The following is a 21,382-nucleotide window of genomic DNA, read 5'->3' as shown; positions in this document are numbered from 1 at the left end:
AGAGACGCTGGGAACTAAAAAGGGAATCATTTTCCCAGCTCTTTGGTATTTTATTTCATTTTGTTTCCTTCTTCACCCTCCTTCCCATTTGGAAGAGGGGTGGGGGGAAGAGGTGAAATTGAAGGAGGCGAGGGGTTCTCCTTTCTGTGCCCTCAAAGGCCCTTTCCTTCCTACCAGGTGCAAGTAGGCCAATCTTTTCTTTAAGCTTAAATTTTCACAGAGGATGGAAGAAATAATGGCTTCAGACAGCTTCTGCTTCCAGCCCTGCCATAAACCTCCCCTCAGGCAAGGGGAAGGGGCACAAAACCTGGTTCCCTTATGTAGTGAGGGTAAACATGGGAAAACAGAAATTAACTTCGCAGCAGTACATGTCCTGATACATTTACAGAAGGTCTTTCACCAGCAACTCAAGGTACCCAGGCTGGCAGGGTCTTTCCCTGGCTCTGGCAGTGGGAGTGGTGAGAAACCTCTTTGCCATCCAGCTCTATGGTTAGGAGACCTTGTTTTGTAGTCACTTACATCCATGAAGAAAAGCTAGCGATACCTCACTAGCAGGGCTGTCGAGATTAAACCCAACTACTAAGGTGAAGAACCTGGAGCTGAGTACCTCTAAATAATCTGCTCCATAAATAGTAGCTATCTTTCCTCCATAGAGCAGAAATAGTAGCTGTCTTTCCTCCCTAGAGCCAATACCCCTTAACCAGCATGCACATCAGAATCACTTTGATGAGCCTTTTCTAAACCCTCAGCTGAAACTCCCTTGTTGGTGGAAATAGGGCTTCTGTACAAAGTCCATTCAAGTTATTAAGATGTAATAATACTGGCCTCAGAAAATGGAAACATCAGTGTGGCACCAATCGTGCATATGAGTCCGTTTCTTCTTTATTTCACCAACACTAGTTACTAATAGCTTTTATCTTTTTTTTTTTTTCTTCGAATCTGAGCTGTTGTTTTCTCCAGACCTGCCCCATTGGAAGTGTCATTTCAAACTGTCAGTAAACTTACATATCCAGAGGTTCCTCTCTTAGGGTTGCCAGATTTAGCAAATAAAAACACAGTTTTCACAGTTGCATTCAGATAAACGAAATAACATTGCATGCCACATCCAGAGAAACAGAACCAGCAGGGTGTGTGTGTGTGTGATAGAGAGATTCATTTTAAGGAACTGGTTCACATGATTATTGGAGACTGAAAGACCAGACTCTGTAGGGTGGGCTTGGAGACTGGAGAATAAAGCAGATCCAATGTTGCAATTCGGGTCTGAAGCCTGTCTGTTAGTAGTATTCCCTTTTGCTCAGGAATGTCAGATTTTCACTCTATTCAGGTCTCCAGGTGATTGGATGAAGACCACCCACATTATAGAAGGTAGTCTGCTTTATTCAAAGTCCACTGATTTAAATGTTAATCTCATCCAAAAACATCCTTACAGAAACACTAAGAAAAATGTTGATGAGATGTATGGGTACCGTGGCCCAGTCAAGTTGAGGCATAAAATTAACCATCATACTTACATTAAAAAATTATTCATTTTTATCTGGAATTTAGATTTAACTGGATGTCCTCTATTTTATCTGGCTACCCTACACATGGAGACTGTGTTGAACCAAGGTGTTCCAGAAAGCAGCCCCAGCTGAGCTGTAGGTGGCATCAGCACCAATTGTCCTCTATATGAATAAACTCTCTTGGATGTCCCAGTGGAATCTAGCTTTCATACGACTGCAGCCCTGTGCAACAGACAGCACACGAAACAGAAAACATTGCTGAGCTCTGTCAGCACTCAGATTTCTGAGAGATAATAAATGGTTTTGGGATATTTGTTAAGTAGAAATGGTTATCTAAAACATGGTTTTGGTGAATTTTTCCCCTTTTTCTGTAGTTTGTTATCATTGGGTAACAAAGGGATTCTCTTATCCTTGAAGGCTTGATGGGACATTGTTATATTAACAATTTTGAGTATAGTCTCCATGTGTATGTGTGTATGAATCTCTGAACATTTAATCAATTTCTTTTCGATGGGATTTTCAAGGGAAGCTATAACAATATATGATTTTCAACCTACTCTTTGAATTTAGAACCCAATTCCATGAGATAAGCCTATATTACAGTCACCTGAATTAAGGTACTGAGAGAGTGTTGTCACAAATGACTCCATGAGGAAAGCCTCAGAGATTGGCTTTGGCTTAGTGAGTATTCACTCTGAACAAGGGGTATTTACATACTTTGAGAAGTGCTTCTGAAAGATCTTGAAACTCTTTCTCCTGCTACAGGGATAGCCTTGTAAGGAAGCTACTTTCCATGAGCACACATAGACAGGACTCCTGCACCAGACAGCAGCTTGATATGCATTGCAGTCCCTGGCCTTTATGATTTTCCTGGAATGGCACTACTTGGTCAATAAATCTTTTTCAATTCTGTGGATCCTTTATAGGAAGCCCACATGCCAGCAAATCTGTCATCTTCTCCAATATCTTCTTTATAAGGAATAAAGTCCGTACATTTTTCTTTTTTCATCTATTTATTAGTTGATTTCAAGCTTAGACTTGAGGCAGGGAGGTTAATTGCTTAAAAATCCAAGCAATTTGAAGAAAGACAATAGAAATAGTTGAGTCAGTGAGGCACAGAAAGAGGAGTAGCACTGTGGGCCTATTATAAGATCCACCTCCGAGGGCAGGGAAGAACAAGTGACCCTGAAGAGCAGCTGACTACCAAGAATTTTGAATGGAGGCAGCACCGGCAGTGCAACCCCTGTTTCTTCTTCCCAACTCACCAATGAGATAAATTCCTCCTGTGACAGAGAAGTGAGTGTTTAGTGAGTCTAGAAATGTTCTGGTCATGAATGTCCTTCCACATGCAGGAATGAAGGATAGGAATTTTCTCAAGATAAATCTTTGTATGGTTGAATTGATTAGGTTTCTGTCTACTAAATGACTATATTATTCTAGGCCTGCATTACTTAAATAACTCCGAGATATCTTAAATGACATATTTTGGTGCTGCTAGATCTTTTAGTCACATGATTATAGACAGTCTTAGTTTTCTGCCACAGTTGGATAACTGCCTAGTATGGTGTGCTAGCTGTACATACTCCTCAGAGATCTAGCTGAACTCCAAGAGCCCCAGGTCTCTGTGTATTGGTCATACTCCTCTACTGTCACTTTTAAACAAAAGTACTGACAACCGGTACATTGTTTCCTCGAACCTGACAGAATTCTATCACTTGACTCCATTCCAGCCTAATTCCTCTAATTACCGTGCATACTCAGGAAGCAGCCTGAAGAGCGAAGGCGTTTTCTCTTAGTGAAAGGCAAGGGGTCGAAAGGCCACGCTCTGGCATTTCCGGTGTGCTGGACCAGCCTACGTATCACGGTTGCCATAGGAACCTGACGTCATTGCGGCGACCGTGAAGACTTAAAATAGAGACAAACATGGTCGCGCAAAAGGAGCGGGGTCCCGCCTTCAGGTGTTTGTGACTCAAATGAGGGTGTGGGTGCCCCGCGGTGGGGGCTGAACCTTCCTGGGGTGTGCAGAGACGAAAGAAGCCCAGATTCAAGTCGTCTCGTTCCCGTTTTGGCACAAGTTGCCCTGGCTGTCTCATGAGAGAGAGAACTGGGACCCTCCCGGCCCCAATGAATGTAGTGTCTTGCTCCGGGTGTCCTGGGGCTACTTTCTATGTAAAGGCGGGACGTGGGAGGATGAGACAGGTAAGGACTCTCTTAGCCCAGCGTCCCCTTACGTAAAATGAGAATAAGAATGCTCACCCACAGGATTGCTGCCACCTGCAGTGATAACACAGGTGCAAGATGATATCCCTGTGGCTGTTATGGGACGATGGGTGCTTTATGGATTCAGCTTACTTCTTATTCTTTTAGTTTTTGAAAACAACACAAATTTATTATTTTACAGTTTTGGAGTTCAAAAGTCCAAAGTAGGTCTCACTGGGTTAAAATCAAGGTGTCAACAGGGCTATGTTCCTTCTGGAATTTCTAATGTAGAATTCGTTTTTTGCTTTTTTCCAGCTTCTAGAGGCTGCTTGCATTCCTTGGTTCATGCCCTCACATTACTCTGACCTCCATATTTTGGTCACATCTACTTGTCTGATTTTATTGCCTCCCTGTTTTCCTTATAAAGACCCTTGTAATTATATCAGGCTTACCCAGATAATCCAGAATAACCTCACCATTTTAAGATCATTAACTTAATCACATCTGTAAAGTCCATTTTACCATGTAAAGTAACATATTCACTTGTTCCAGAGATTAGGACATGGATTTCTCTGGGGCAGAGGAGTATTATTCAGCCTACAGCATCGTTGTATGTTAGATACTGTGCTGAGCCTCAATTTGTCTCTTCAGATCTACACTCCACTCCTCAGCACCCTACTCTGTGCTCCAGAGGTCTGATCCTTATAGACAACATCAACTCAGATCCCTTCTCCTCAGGCTTCTAGTTGAGTTTGGCCAATAGGAGATACTAGCAAGTGAGTGAGGGAAAGATGGAGTATGTGTCCCCATTGCCAGGTTCCTTGTTGTTGGCCTACAGGTTGGTAGTAGTTGTCTTCCTCTACCAAGGGCCCAGGACATTTCCTCATTCTTAACTTGTTATTAGGTGATAGATAGAAAGGATTGAAAAGGCCCTGGTGAGAAACTCACTGTACCTTCTGGTTGTTATGATCACTACCCAATTGTATCAGTGTCATTGGTCACTAACTCAGTGCCAGCATGGTTGTAGGCACAGAGTCACTTCAATAAAGCATAGTAATTGCTGGAGTCTGACTCTCCCCAGGAAGCACTTCATGGGGACAGCTAAACTTATATCAGGTGTCTGAAGGAGGTGGGTTCTGATGATCTGGGTCATGATGGGTGCTGAAGCTTCTACTTCAGACTTGTAGGACAGCAGTCCTCAGGAGATCTCCAGCAGTTCCATCCTTGGTGGGATATGATGCCTAGCTCACGTGAGTTCACAGATCTGAACAGAACTGCATTATAGAATAGTACCTGTGTAGTTCACAAAGTAGTCTAAAAGTAGAGCAGCCACTTTGATCTCATCATTGGAAAAGAGGCTCAACAGGTGGACTTCATTGCATGCATCAGCAGCTACATGCTTTGTAGTATCCCTTCAGGCCCATTTGGCAATACCATTCTTAAAGCAATGAACTGTTCAGTTGAGGAAGGAACTTGATAGTTAACATGCATTTGCAATAAATTTACACATAGTTTTCTGACTGTATAAATAATAATTCATGATTCCCATGTATCTCAGATGGCAGTTGAAATACGTAATTGGTTAGAAGATCTTCATAGTAATTTGAGATTGTAATACGCATGCTTTCATGGTTGGCTTGTTTTCATCCATTCTGCAATGTAACTTTTTAAGAGTCCAATAGTTTATTAAGTGTTAGTTAAATGTCAGGTATAAGAATTTAGTATTTTTTAAAAAACCATCACTTTGTAGTTTGCCCAATTATAACGATACCCAGTCGCACCTCCTAAAATAACCAGTTAAGCCTAAGTATTATTATTATTATTTCCTAGGAAATAACATTTTCAGTTCTATAGTACCTGGGCTCCCTACCTTTTCTACCACCCTGTCTCCAGGTAAACACATTTCTATCACTATATATTTGGTTTTATGTCCTAGAAATGTATTTTAAGTAGACTCATAGAGAGGATTTTAAAAGAGGAATCTGGCTTTTTTCAATCACCCTATTTAATTTTATATTTATCCATTTTGTTGCATATATCAATAGTTTATCCTTTGTTATTGCTATTATTCCAGTATATGGCTATATCACTGTTTGTTTTATCCATTCACCTGTTGATGGATATTTGGGTTTCAAATTTGAGACACTAATAAATAAAGCCGATATGAACATTTGCGAATAAGTCTTTTCATAGACATATGCATTCTTTCTTTGGGGTAAATATTTAGGAGTGCAATGACTGGATATATGGTAGATATAAGATTAACACTGTAAGAAACTGCTAAGCTGTTTCCAAAGTGGTTGTCCCACTGCTGTCACCAGCAGTGTATGAGAGTTTTATCCTCCCCAACCTTGCCAGTGCTTGACATGGTCAGACTCTTTAATTTTGCCGTTCTTATGAGAATATAGTAGTGTCTCATTGCACTTTTCATTTATATTTTCCTAATGATTAATGTTGTTGAGTATCTTTTCATGTGCTTGTTTGACATTTGTATATATGTTGTCTTTAGTGGAATGTTGATTCAAATATTTTGCCCACTTATTTACTGAAGTGTCTGTTTTCCTCTGACTTTTGTGATATTTTCTTATTCTAGATTTAAGTCCTCCATCAGATACAAGATTTTAAACACTTTCTCCTAGTCAGGGACTTGTATTTTCATTTTCTTGTCCATATATTTGGAAAAGCAGAAGTTTTTTACTTTGAGGAAGTCCAATTTATTGATTTGTTCACTTACAGATTGTGGTTTTCACGTCATGTATTAATGTAATAGCATGACTACAGAGAGAATACTTGGACATGTAATAGCAAGCAGGGATAAGCCTACATTTCCACTAGATGACAACTTCACTGTCACTCTGTATGTGGGAGAGGGTTGTGGGATGGAGCTGGGGAAGAGGAAAAACATCATTGCACAGCTTCAAAGTAACTGAGTAGGGGGATAGGACAGACATCATCACCCCATCCTCTGTTTTTCATGTGCTTTTTCATCCTCTTACTTTCCTCCTCATTCCATGTGCTTTCTTGTCTTTTTCTCTCCCATCTAGTGTAACGTCAGACAAGGGTGTTGACTCTGCAGCACAAAACCAGTAGTTTGTAGAGATGAACCAGGTGTGGTGTTGTATCTGCTAGAGAGGCTACTGAGGCAAAACTCAAGAGATCCAGATCCCATCGTGGGGACACTCTAGGTACGTCGCTACTCTTCCTTCAGATTAGTCTATACAACAGGATAAAAATACCCAATCCTCCTGACCACCAGGAATACTCTAGAATTTAACTGTGATCTCATGTGGGAAAGCAATCTTCCCTCCTCCTTAGAAAAGTAGTGTACATTTGAGTAAATACATTAATAGATATATTCCAGATGTCCTGGAACTCTGCATGGTAGGTATTAAGTTAATCGTACTGAAGTGTGAACTGTTTTTTTTTGTTGTTGTTGTTTGTTTGTTTTTTTGTATTTAAGATGGAGTCTCACTCTGTCACCCAGGCTGGAGTGCAGTGGCGTGATCTCAGCTCACTGCAACCTCTGCCTCCTGGTTCAAGCAATTCTCTGGCCTCAGTATCCTGAGTAGTTGGGATTATAGGCACCTTCCACCATGCCCAGCTAATTTTTGAATTTTTAGTAGAGACAGGGTTTCACCATGTTGGCCAGGCTGGTCTTGAACTTCTGACCTCAATTGATCTGCCTTCCTTGGCCTCCCAAAGTGCTGGGATTACAGTCGTGAGCCACTGCGACTGGCCAAATGTGAACTGTTGAGGTCAGGATTTTTCCAAGTGTGGTCTATGGATACTTCATCAAATTCATCAGAAGGTGCTTGTTACAATAGCAGATACTTGGACCTACCCTAGATCTGCTGAATCAAAACCAGGGAAGTGGGATGGGGGGATGGGAGCTGTCTTCATTTAAAGTACTGTAATAGCTTCAGTTGGTCCGGTACTCATCTGTCTTAGTGCATTCTGAGCTACTGTAACAAAATATCATAACTTGGCAGCTGATAAAAAACAAATTTATTTCTCACAGTTCTGGAGGCCAAGAAATCCAAAATTAAGGCACTGGCATCTTCAGTGTTTGGTGAGGGCCCATTTCCTTCATAGATGGATGTTTTCTCATTGTAATCTCCCTTGGTGTTGCTTATACCTATTACCGGAAAAAATTTAAATTAAAAAATAATAATAATATCCCTTGGTGGAAGGTGCTAGCTAGCTCTCTGGAGTCTCTTTGATAAGAGCACAAATCTCAGTTATGAGGACAAAGCCCGAATGACCTAAAAGCCCTCTCATAGCCTCACCTTCGCATTAGGTTTTAACATAAATTTGAGAGGGAGGGGTCACAGATATTCACACTATAACATCATCCATGTTTGAAAATTACTGCTGTGGGTGTACAAGAAGATCTTATAGTTTTGGATCATTTAATATCTAATTTCATTGTTAGTTACTCCTGCTACTCAGCTTAAATATCTGTTTTCTTTGGTCTGTCAAATAGACAACAATTCCTTCAATTAAGTAATATTTCAGTGATTATATATGAAGTACTAAAATAGGCACTGAGGAAATAGCACAGAGAGTAAGACAGGTAGGGTCCCTGGAGCTATCATTCTAGATTGGGAAAAGTGGCAGTAAGCAGATAAACAAATCAATAAGCTATGTGATTTCATATGAGAATATGTGTTTTGAAGAAAATAAACAGGTAGAGTAGAAAGTGACTGAGACAGGGATTATTATAGATGGGGTTGTCAGTGAAGCTCTTTCTCAGGAAGTGACACTTGAGCTGAGTCCTGAACGATAAGAAGAAGCCAGGCATGGAGAGACCATTTTATCAGTGTCCTTGTGCTGTATGTGGGAACCATTGATCCAGGAGCAGAGGACAAGCGGGAGTGGCTGGAGCCTGGCACATAAGTGCAGACAGGTGGGAGATGAGATTGAAAGGGTAGACAAGAGCCACATGATTTGGGCCCTGTAAGCAGTTTGGGTTTTATTCTGAGCATGGAGGGTTAGAGTATGGGAGTGATGTGACATGATTCTTGATGTCAGGAGCTGACTTTGGCTGCTATGTGGAGAATAGGCTGGAGAGGGACAAGGTAGGGAGTGGGGATAACCATTAGGAAAATATTACAGAAGTCCTGGAGAGGGACACATGTGGATGAGGCCAGGCCTGTAGCTATGTGCAGAGGGAGGGGTGGACCTGGACAGAGCGTGTTTTCAGGTCGGGCAGGTAGGACCTGCAGTGGCTGTGTGCCTGGGGTGTATGTTCTTGGGGTGTATGAAGATAAAGGAGAGTTATGGAGAATGCCTGGGCTTTTTGTTTGGCCATGTAGAGAAATGGTGGTGTTGTTTTCTGAGATCCGTCCTTCCAAGTGCTTTGAGATATTCTCAAGTTACTTAGTTAGTTTTATTATAACTAACATAAGTTATAATAAAAATTAGTTATTTTAAAAACATGTCCTTAGATGAATATGATTCAGTTATAAGACTATTCAGCTTTTTTCCCCAGCGTCTCTGTAGTAGAATTTTTTAAATGATGTGATTGCTCACCATTTATCTTTTTAAAAATGAAAACACAAGTTAATATATTTTTAAAACGTTTTGTCTTCTACATTATGTTCTGTATAATGCCAGTTTTACAGATGTAACAAATGAGTGACTATAAGGTAAATTTAAGTATTCAGAATCACTCAGTCTTTATGTGGCAGAACTAGGGCTTGTCTCTTTTCTGTCTCCAGAGCCCACACTCCTGACCAATACACCTAGGAAGAAGAAAAAGCATTTGTGAGGTATGGTGATTACCTAAGGTCACCATCTAGAGTTAATGGTTTAGATCTGGCACTGTGGCCCAAGTATATGTCCTGTCTTCCACCCAGCTCCCTGTTCATTAGACTTGGCATTAGCTTTGTTACTATGTGTAGTGAATCACTTTTCAAGGGCTTAGGATGGATGTTTCCCTGAGGTTAACCTGCAGGTAATGTAAGAGTACACTAAGTACCTTCAATTGAAAAGAACTGGCATGTTGATTTCTTTTCTTTTTTTTTTTTTTATTTTTGAGATGGGGTTTCACCATGTTGGCCAGGATGGTCTCGATCTCTTGACCTCGTGATCCACCTGCCTCGGCCTCCCAAAGTGCTGGGATTACAGGCGTGACCCACCGCGCCTGGTATGTTGATTTTCTTATCCAGGCCAAGCTATACTGAAAGAATAGAGGAAAATTTCCTGAATCATACAAAATGTGCTTTTTTTCTGTCTGGCTCCTTCAGCATCTTAACATGAATTTTACCTTTATTGTTGTCTGTTGTAGATAATTCTCATTAATGTGTAGTATTATGTTGTGTGGATTTTTTTATATCTATATATGTATATTTTTTTTATAGAGATGGGGTTTCACCGTGTTGGTCAGGCTGGTCCTAAACTACTGACCGCAGGTGATCCGCCCGCCTCTGCTTCCCAAAGTGCTGGGATTACAGGCGTAAGCCACTGCGCCCAGCCTTTTTCTTTTCTTTTCTTTTTGTTTCTTTTTTTCTTTTTTTGTCTTGTGGATACTTTGCAATAAACATATCTATTATGGGGATTTGAGTATTTTTCAGTGTTTGACTTATTATGAATAATAGTATTATGAATGTTTTCTACATATCTTTTTTTTTTAATTGTTATTTTAGGTTCAGGGGCACATGTGCAGGTTTGTTATATAAGTAAACTCGTGTCACATGGGATTGTTGTACAGATTATTTCACGACCCAGGTAATAAGCTTAGTGCCCATTAGTTAATTTTTCTGATTTTCTCCCTCCTCCCACCCTCCATCCTCAGGTAGGCCTCAATGTCTGTTGTACCTCTCTTTGTGTCCATGTGTTCTTATCATTTAGCTCCCACTTATAAGTAAGAATATGCAGTATTTTGTTTTCTGTTCCTGCATTAGTTTCCTAAGTATAATGGCCTCCAGCTCCATCGATGTTGCTGCAAAGGACATGATTTCATTCTTTTTTCTGGCTGCATAGTATTCTGTGGTGTATATATACCACATTTTCCTTATCCAGTCTACCATTAATGGGCATTTCTGTTGATTCCATGCCTTGGCTATTGTGAACACTGCTGCAATTAGCTTGTGTGTTTATGGCAGAACACTTTATATTCCTTTGGGTGTATAACCATTAATAGAATTGGGGTTGAATGGTAGTTCTGTTTTCAGCTCTTTGAGGAGTCACCACACTGCTTTCCACAATGGTTGAACGAATTTGCCCTCCCACCAACGGTGTATAAGCATTCCCTTTTCTCTGCAACCTTGCCAGCATCTGTTATTTTTTGATGTTTAATAATAGCCATCTGACTGTGTGAGATGCTATCTCATTGTGGTTTTGATTTGCATTTCTCTAATGATCAGTAATATTGACCTTTTATTCGTATGCTTGTTGACGATATGTATGTCTTCTTTTGCAAACTGTTCATGTCCTTTGTCAACTTTTTAGTGGGGTTGTTTGTTTTTTCTTGTAAATTTAAGTTCCTTATAGATGCTGGATATTAGGCCTATGTCAGATACATAGTTTGCAGATATTTTCTCCCATTCTATAGGTTGCCTGTTTAATCTGTTGATAATATCTTTTGCTGTGCAGAAGCTCTTTAGTTTAATTAGATTCCATCTATCAACTTTTGCTTCTGTTGCAGTTGCTTTTGATGTTTTCATCATGAAATGTTTGCCCATTCCTATGTCCAGAATGGTATTGCTTTGGTTGTCTTCTAGGATTTTTTTAGTGTTGGGTTTTATACTTAAGTCTTTAATCCATCTTGAGTTGATTTTTGTACATAGCATAAGGAAGGGGTCCAGTTTCAATCTCCTGCGTAAGAGTATCCCCAGCCCTACTTATTGAATAGGGAGTCCCTTTGCTTTTTTTTGTCAACTTTAACAAAGATCACATGGTTATAGGTGTGCAACCTTGTTTCTGAGCTCTCTATTCTGGTCCATTAGTCTATATGTCTGCCTTTGTACCACGACTATACTGTAGCCCTGTAGTATAGTTTGACATTGGGGAGAATGATGCCTCCTGCTTTATTCTTTTTGCTTAGGATTGCCTTGGCTATTTGGACTCTTTAGGGTTCCATATGAATTTTAAAGTAATTTTTTTCTAGTTCTGTGAAGAATGTCATCGGTAGTTTGATAGGATTAGCATTGAACTTGTCAGTTGCTTTGGGCAGTATGACCATTTTAATGATATTAATTTTTCCTGTCCATGAGTATGGAATGTTTTACCATTTGTTTGTGTCATCTCTGATTTCTTTGTGCAGCTTTGTCCTTCCCATTGTAGAGATTTTTTACCTCCTTGGTTAGCCATATTCCTAGGTATTTTACTCTTTTTGTGGCGGTTGTGAATGGGATTCTGTCCTCATTTGACTCTTGGCTTGGTTGTTGTTGGTGTATAGGAATGCTAGTGATTTTTCTTTTTGAGACAGTCTTGTTCTGTCATTTAGCCTGGAGTACAGTGGCACACACTCGGCTCGCTGCAGCCTCCACCTCCCGGGTTCAAGTGATTCTCCTGCCTCAGCCTCCCGAGTAGCTGGGATCACAGGCATGCACCACCACGCCTGGCTAATTTTTGTATTTTTAGTAGAGATGGGGTTTCAGCACATTGGCCAGGGTGGTGTCAGACTTCTGACCTCAAGTCATCTGCTCGCCTCAGCCTCTCAAAGTGCTGGGATTACAGGCATGAGCCACTGTGCCCGACCTGCAATTTTTATATGTTGATTTTGGATCTTGAGACTTTGCTGATGTTGTTTATCAGCTTAAGGAGCTTTTGGGCTAAGACTATGGGGTTTTCTAGATATAGAGTCCTGTCATCTGCAAACACTTTATAGCATGGTGGCAGTGGAATCCGTCCTTGTTCACACATGCCAGTAGCAGCTGCAGCGGTAGTGTGGTAGGGTGCACACTGCTTGGCTGCAACAGGGTGCTAGTGGATGCCAGGGTGTTGGCCTTCATGCATGCATTTGCGTAGCAGCTGACGTTGACAGCACAGCTCAGGGGGATAGGGCCCCAGTCAGTGACTGTGCATACTTCATGCTAATGATGGTGTTTGCACTCTCTGTACAAGTTCCTGTAGGCAACAGTGGTCACTCAGGGCAGGTGTGGGTCTGCTTTTGTTTATGCCTAGTTTTATGCTAACAGCAATTTTGGTGCTGGCAGGGAGGAGGCTGGCGGGCTCAGTGCCTGCCAGAGCTCCAACAACAATGGCAGTGTAGCAGGAAGAGGGAGGCTGGGGAGGGGCAGGGCATACTCAGCCAGCAGCGGTGGCATTGCAGAGTGCGCAAGCACACATGTGCTGGTGAGGGAGGGAAGGCTGCATCTTCTGGTGCACATATACAACAGCAAAGTGATGTAGGGGGTGACCGTGGGCAAGTGCGTGCAGGCAAAGCGGCATTGGGGAGGCTGCAGTCAGGGGAGGATGCAGGTGGGCTGGAGCAAGTCCACTAGGATTGCTCTGCTGGAGCACTCTGCCAGATTCAGGAGCAGTCCGCTAGCCCAGGGGCAATGATGTGGGCCCCCAAAAGATACCTGGGGGCTTCACTCAAGCAGGAATGACCAGGCTGGGGCCCCAGGAGAGGCTAAGAGACTGAAGGGTGTTGAGGTCAGACCAACCCTGTCTTATGGGCACGATTGCCCTGCAGCGTTCAGGTTCAACAGTTCTCCTAGGGCTAAAGTCTCTTATAGGTGTGAGTTAAGCCTAGGGAGATGGGCAGCCATGGCTATGCTCCACTACAGGTGCTCCTGTACCAAACTCTCTGGGCTCCACTCCAGCTGGAGTTTTACCCCTGCCAGTTCTCTGAGTAGCTCTCCCTGCCAATTCAAGTGTCCATGGTGGTCAAGGGGTCGCCTTCTGCAGGGATTCCAGAGGCCTGTGGCGAGAGTGGGTTGCTCCTTGCCTGTTCAACCCACCGCCTTTTCCAGGAGTCACTGGGGACCAGGAGTGAACTGGTGCATGGTAGCCCTGAGCAGCGTTCCCAGCTTCTTCCTGCTTCCACCCAGCATCTGTGTCTCCCCTCTGTCTGCTTTCAGTGCCTTCCCTCAAGATCTGCTAGGAGTGTGCTAGTATTCCTGATGCCCTGTCCCTTTGTTGGAGACATTCCTCCTGGCTGTATTCAGTCAGCCATCTTGCGCCATCCCTTATTTCTCTACATATCTTTGAATGGACGTTTATTTTCATTTTTCGTATGCATGTACCTATCCTTGGCCTAAGAGTAGAATTTCTGAGTCATAGGGTGTGTGTATATTCAGCTCAGCATATACAGCTAAGCAGTTTTCAAAGTGGTTATTCTAATTTACATTTGTATCAGCAGTGTCATAGTTTCACTGCTCTACATCCTCACTGACACTTGGTATACCTTGGTGGCTTTTGTTGTTCTGATGAATGTGTGATAGTATATAGTATCTGATTTTTCTGTTTTAATTTCTGTTTGATTTAATTTTCTCTCAAGTTTTAAGTTTCTTTTAATATTGTCAAGCTCCTTTCTCTTTTTTTTAACTTTCAAATTTATTTACTTAAGGTGCTAGAGTTTGCATTTTCGGTTTTACTGGTTGTATCCCTATTATGTTGTTCATGTTACTCAGTCTCCTCTTCTTTCCTTTAAATTGGTAATTAAAGGCTTGATGCTTTTCAGATTTTTTGACAAGAGTGTCTTAGATGTGGCATGTACAATCATGTGTCACTTAACCACAGAGATACATTCTGAGAAATGCATGATTAGGAGATTTTGTCATTGTATGAATATCATAGAGTACACTTACACAAACCTAGGTAGTGTACCCTACTACATACCTAGGCTATATGGTACAGCCTGTTGCTCCTAGGCTAAAAATTCACACAGCATGTTACTGTATTGAATACTGTAGGGAACTGTAGCATTAAGGTCAGTATTTGTGTATCTAAACATAGAGAAAGTGCAGTACAAATATGATATAAAAGATTAAAAGTATATATATCTATATACGTGTATTGGTCACTTGCAGGACTTGAAGTTGCTCTCAGTGAGTCTGAGTGAGTGGTGAGTGAATGTGAAAGCATAGGACATTACTGTGCATTACTGTAGATTTTACAAACACTATACAATTAGGCTATATTACATTGATAAAATAATATTTTTTCTTCAATAATCACCTCAGCTTACGGTAACTTTTTAACTTTATAAACTTTTAATGTTTTTAAACTTTTTAACTTTTGTAATAACACTTAGCTAAAAACACACATTGTACAGCTATGCAAGAATATTTTCTTGCTTTATATCCTTATTCTGTCACCTTTCTTTTACTTATTTATTTATATTTACTTTTTAAACTTTTGTGTTAAAAACTAAGACACTTCAAGATGAAATTCAGAGGAAGACACAAGCACACACATTAGTCTAGGCCTATACAGGGTCAGGATTATCACTATCACTGTCTTCCACCTCCATATCTTGCCCCACTGGAAGGTCTTAAGGGACAATAACGCACATAAAGCTGTCATCTCCTATGATAACAATACCTTCTTCTGGAATACCTTTTGAAGGACCTGCTTGAGGCTGTTTTATAGTTAACTTTTTTAGTAGGCAGAAGGAGTACATTCTAAAATAACAATAAAAAGTATAGTAAACACATAAACCAGTAACAGTCATTTATTATCATTAATAAGTATCATGTACTGTACCTTATTGTATGTGCTTTACTTTTATACAACTGGCAGTGCAGTAGGTTTGCTTACACCAGCATCAGTATATTCTTCACAAACGTGAGGAATATATTGTGATATGGCAGGTAGGACAGCTACATGAGCAGGTGATAGGAATTTTTTGGCTCCATTATATCTTATGGGACTACTGTTACATATGTGTTCTGTTGTTGACCAAAATACTGTTATGCAGCACATGACTGTCCTTCGTATAGCCTTACACGTATCTTAGTCATCTAAGGCTGCTGTAACAAGTAACATATAGTGGTAGATTATACAGTGTATTAGTCTGTACTCACATTGCTATAAAAAACTACCTAAGACTAGGTAATTTACAAAGAAAAGAGGTTTAATTTACTCACAGTCCTACAGGCTATACAGGAAGCACGACTGGGAAACTCAGTAAACTTACAATCATGGCAGAAGGCGAAGGGGAAGCAGGCACATCTTATGGGATCAAAGAAGGAGGAAGAGAGTGAAGGGGGAAGTGCTACATACTTTTATTCAACCAGATCTTATGAGAACTCCCTCCCTATCATGAGAACAACAAGGGGGATGTCTGCCCCCATGATCCAATCACCTCCCATCAGGCCCCTCTTCCAACATTGGGGATTACAATTCAATATGAGATTTGGGCGGGAACACAAATCCAAACCATATCAAACAACAAGTATGTATTTCTCATGGGTCTGGAGGCTGCAAGTCCGAGATCAGGGTGCCAGCATGGTTGGATTCTGGATAAGGGTCCTCTGCCTAGTCCTCACATGGCCTTTCCTTGGTATGTGCATGTGGAAAAGAAACAAGCTCTCATGTCTTTTATTACAAGGGCACTAATCTCATCATGAGAGCTGTGTCCTCATAACCTAATTCCTTTCAAAGGTCCCATCTCCAAATACCATCACATTGGAGATTAGGCTTTTCACATATGAATTTGGGGTGGGGAACACAAACATTTAGGTAATAGCACAGCAGGAGCCACCTCATGTCTGTTTATCTCATCTCTTCTACTGTGAAGTTCAGGTTCATCACTGGGCTCAAATTTTGTCAGCCTAATCCATCCATTATAACACTTTGCATGTGTTTTTCTCCTCAGGTTTTTTCCCACTTTCTGAAAATTGTTGTCTAGATCTACATTTCATTAGAAGTTATAAAATGGTGATGTTGTGATTTTATAATTTCTTTTGCATTTATTAGCTGGGTGTTTCCTATAACGTAACTTGCCCCTATGCCATCACCTGTTAGGATTCACTGAGGTATGGTACACATAGGAAGTGAAGGACGAAGGTTTAATTCTTTTGCAGTATTTTCACTTTTCAGAAGTAATTGTTTCCATAGGAGCTTCCAAAGATGAGTAGTGAGTTGGTATTGTTTGTGTTTTGTTTTTCTTTTATTAAAGTGTCCTTGTGACTCAGAGATTTTCCTGTATTTAATATTTGCAGTCATTAATCTCGTTGATGTTCAAATTGTTTCATTTTTATCCAGTGAGAGCCTCTTCAGCTTGACCTCTGAATCTTTTTGACATGCTTTCTGGTATGATAATTTGGTCCAGGAGTATCTGGTACAATCCTGACCCCAGACCTGGAATCAGCTGTCTCTCTAAGGGAGCCTTTTTTTTTTTTTTCCATGGGAAATATTTTTAGAGGACTCAATCTGGGTTCTAATCAACTGGTCAGTTTGCTGCTTTTTTTTAGTGCACATAGCCAGTAATTATGCATTACATTTTGAAGATAATATATATCTTGGCTTCCATCCTGAATTGCTCCTCTATGCCCTTATAGATAATCATTTTTATCAGTTTTTGTTTTAATCTTCCAGTTTTTAGAAACATAAGCAAATGTAATGTGTGTATTCATTTCCTCCCCGACACAAGTAGAAGGTGGCATAGTCTATACCACCACTATATAGTGGAAATATCTATATTCATGAAAATTTTCTGTATCTACACTGTCCAACATAGTAGCCACTAGTTTACCTGAGGCTGTTGAGCACTTGAAACATGTGTGAGTGAGGTATTGAGTTTATAATTTTATTTGAATTTTTTTATTAAAAGTAAATGGCTACATGTAGCTAGTGACCACTATATTGAACAACAACAGCTCCCTCTATTTTTTTTGCACTGCATTTTTCATTTATAATATGTCTTGGAGGTCAATCCATAGCAGTATAGAGAGGGAATCTTCATTGCCTTTTATACATGCATGATACTCTAGGAGGTAGATGTACCTTAGATTACTCAACCAGCCTTCTATTGGTAGACATCTGTCTTATTTCTAATCTTCTGCTGTTATGAATTATTCTGCCAGGAATGGCCTTATATTTATGCCTTTTTGTCTATTTGCATTATATATTTAGAATAGATGCTTAGGAAAGAGATTGCTGGTTCCAAGAATTAATGCCTATGTCATTTTATCAAATAGCACCAAATTCCTTCCACAGGGGATATACTATTTGAAATCACTTCTATCAATGCATGACAATGCCTGTTTCCTCATAGTCTCTTTAAGAGGAATTCTGCAGGGAGGTAAACAACATGTGAGAAATCTGTGAAAACCATTTCACTAAATCAGGAGAGTTTGATGTTCAGACTGGGGTCCTAGTCCTGTGCTTGTCTTTGAGAACTTAGTCTTTACTCCTGTCTATCTCCTGTGGCTCTGGGTCCAGTCCCTCAGTGAAGGAGAGGAGTTCTTACATGAAGAAGAAACTCCATGTCACCACAGATGGGCACCCCAAATGACTAAATGGAAAAAAATCACTCCTTTAGGGATCAGGCAGACTCAAAACAAGTTCAGCAACATACCACTCTGACATAGTGAAGAGAAACAGAGAAAGCAAAACTTCTACTTTCTACTTGCGAGAAGAACTAAGACTGCAAGCACACTAGTGTTGCCTTGCCCTTTCCTCTCTATGAATGAGGTAGGTCAGGAGAAGGTAGTAGTAGCCCTTTAGCACTATGGAAGCAGGCAGAGGCATGGGCTGCAAGGTGCCTCAGTTTCCCAAGTTAGCAGCCTCTTTCCACTCAACCATATCATTTTCTATTTAGATGCTGGATGTATTAGGCCATACTTGCGTTGCTATAAAGAAATACCTGAGGCTGGGTAATTTATAAAGGAAACACAGTTCTGCAGGCTTTACAAGCATGGCACCAACATCTGCTTGACTTCTGATGAGGGCCTCAGGAAGCTTACAGTCATGGTGAAAGGCAGAGCGGGACCAGGCATGTCACACAGCAGGAGTGGGAGCAAGAAAGAGATGAAGGAGGTACCATACACTTCTAAACAAACAGATCTCATGAGAACTTGCTCACTGTTGCAAGGACAGCACCAAGACATTCATGAGGAATTTGCCCTCATGAGTGAGGTAGGTCAGGAGCAGGTAGAAGCCTTTTAGCACTGTGCAAGCAGGCAGAGGCATGGGTTACAAGGAGCCTTAGTTTCCCAAGGTAGCAGTCTCTTTCCACTCAATCATATCTCTTTCTATTTAGATGCTTCGTGTAGTTGGCAGCTCCACCCCTGTAGCTTTGCAGGTTGTAGCCCCGTGGCAGATCTCATGGGTTGGACTTGACTGGCTGTGACTTCTCCAGGCTCAGGATGCGAGCTGTCCATGGCTTTACCATTCTGGGATCTGCAGGGCAGTAGCAGATCCACTAGGTAGTGGATTTCACAGCTCCACTAGGTAGTGCCCCACTGGAGACTGTGTCTGGCTTCCAACCTCATATTTCTCCTCCACACTGCCCTAATAGAGTTTCTATATTGGAGGCTCTGCCCCTGTGGCAGGCTGTGGCCTGGGCACTCAGGCTTTCTGATACATTTTCTGAAATCTAGGGGGACGCTTCCAAGCCTCCTTAACTCTTGCATTCCATGTGCCCACGTGTGCCCACAGACTTAACACCATGTGGAAGCTGCCAAGGTTTATGGTGGCTTGCACTCTACAAAATGGCAGCTGGAGCTGTACCTGGAGCCCCTTGAGCAAAGGCTGAAACCAGAGTAGTGGGGATGCAAGGAGTAGCCTCCTGGGATGCTGCAGGGCAGCAGGGCCCTGGGCCTGGCTCATGAAACCATTCTCTCCTACTAGACTTCTGAGCCTGTGATGGGAGGGGCCACCTTAAGATCTATGAAATGCCTTTGAGTCCTTTTTCTCCTTGTCTTTGATATTAACATTTGGCTCTTTTAGTCACGCTAATCTCTCCAGCGAGTGGTTGCTCCACAGCCTGCTTGGATTCTTCCCCTGAAAACAGGCTTTTCTTTTCTACTAACAAGATAGGCTGCAAATTTTCCAAACTTCTGTGCTCTGCTTCCCTTTTAATTATAACTTTCAACTTTAAGTAATTTCTTTGTTCCTGCATTGGAATGTCAGCTGTTAGAAGTGGCCAGGCCAAATCTTGAACACTGCTGCTTAGAAATTTCTTCCATCAGATACTCTGTCACTCTGAAGATCAAACTTACACAGATCACAGAGTATGAACACAGTGTAGCCGACTTCTTTGCGAAGGCATAATAAGGGTGACCTTTGCTTCATTTCCCAATAAGGTCCTCATTTACATCTGAAACCTGATAAGCCTGGATTTTATTGCCCATACCAGTAGCAACATTTTGGTCACAACTATTTAACCAATGTATAAGAAGGTCCAAACTTTGCCTCATCTTTGTCTTCTTCTGAGCCCTCCAAAGTCTTCCAACCTCTGCCTGTCACCCAGTTCCAAAGCCACTTCCACATTTTCAGATATCTTTATAGCAATACCTCACTCCTTGATACCAATTTTCTGTATTAGGCTATTTTTCTGTTGCTATAAAGAAATACCTGAGACTTGGTAATTTATAAAGAAGAGAGGTTACTTCACATGTACCCCAAAACCTAAAGTGCAATTAAAAAGAAAAAAAAAGAAGAGAGGTTTGATTGGCTCACGGTTCTGCAGACTGTACAAGTATGGCACCAGTTTGTACAAGGGCCTCAGGAAGCTTACAGTCATGGAAGAAGGCAAAGTGGGAACAGGCATGTCGTATGGTGAGAACAGGAGCAACAGGAGGATAGAGGTGCCACATACTTTTGAACAACCAGATTTTGTGAGAACTCACTCACTAGCAAGTGAGAAATTATTCACTAGAGGACAGCACCAAGACATTCATGAGGGGTCTGCCCCTATGGCCCGAATACCTCCCACCAGACCCCACCTCTAACACTGGGGATCCCATTTCAATATGATATTTGGAGAGGACAAAAATCCAAACTATATTGCTAGGTGTCCTGGACTCAGAGGGGAGATTCAACTAAACTCTTGGCATAGAGTGTCTTTGAATCATTCATCATGGGTAGTCATTTATATTCATGTTGCTTCCTGTGGGCATTTTTACTTATAAGTAGGACTGAAGATTAAAAGAGGGATGGTATGGGATGAAGGTATGGGATTGGACTGACAATGTCTGGCACATAGTAAACTCCCAATATACTTTAATAAATTAATGACATGTAGAGTCAGGAATAAGGAGATAACTGAACTTATGGTAATGTAATAATAATTGGTATAAAAAAACCTATAAAACAAAACAAACAGGCTTTGTGTGAGCAACATGGCTGTTTATGAACTTGGGTACAGGTGGGCTAAGGCCAAAAAGGGCATTAGCAAAGGGCGGTGGGATAGGAGTTGGTTTTATAGGTTTGGGGTGGGCAGTGGAAAGTTACAGAGTAAGATCAGTTATAGTGGTGGGGGTAGGGGCAAGGAGTATACATTATCATAAGTTCAGTTACAATGGCAGGTGGGGTAAGGTGTAAGAGTAGTTAAGATGGCAGGGTGGGGTGAAGAGTATTCACATTATCATAATAACAGTTAAGATGGCAGGGTGGGGTGAGGGGAAGCTTATTTTGGGGGAAGCTCTACTGAGCGATCAGGGATAGTGGGGAATGCCCGCGGTGGGTAGGGGGTGATTAGCCAAGGCAGGCAGGACTTCAGACTTTCTGGGTTAGGGCTTGCACATGGAGGCCTAACATATACATATATATATATATAT

General features: G+C 41.3%; 1 long non-coding RNA gene across 2 annotated transcripts in view; it reads left to right on the top strand.

The window, feature by feature from the left end:
- Positions 1-3,385: 3,385 nt before the first annotated feature.
- The window catches only part of LOC116543615, a 34,555-nt gene continuing 16,558 nt past the window's right edge, over positions 3,386-21,382 (top strand). The window contains exons 1-3 of one of the 2 annotated variants that reach the window (XR_004265636.1): positions 3,386-3,701; positions 6,746-6,886; positions 7,162-7,198. This is a non-coding gene — a long non-coding RNA (uncharacterized LOC116543615). Of the gene's footprint in view, positions 3,702-6,745; positions 6,887-7,161; positions 7,199-21,382 lie in introns of those variants that run through there. The other variant, XR_004265635.1, reaches the window with a different exon arrangement.

The sequence above is a fragment of the Sapajus apella genome, unplaced genomic scaffold, assembly GCF_009761245.1.
Source record: "Sapajus apella isolate SASKATOON/1434 unplaced genomic scaffold, GSC_monkey_1.0 scaffold191, whole genome shotgun sequence".
NCBI lineage: Eukaryota > Metazoa > Chordata > Mammalia > Primates > Cebidae > Sapajus > Sapajus apella.
Note: the sequence above shows the minus strand (reverse complement) of the source record. Positions and strands in the feature narration are given on the sequence as shown.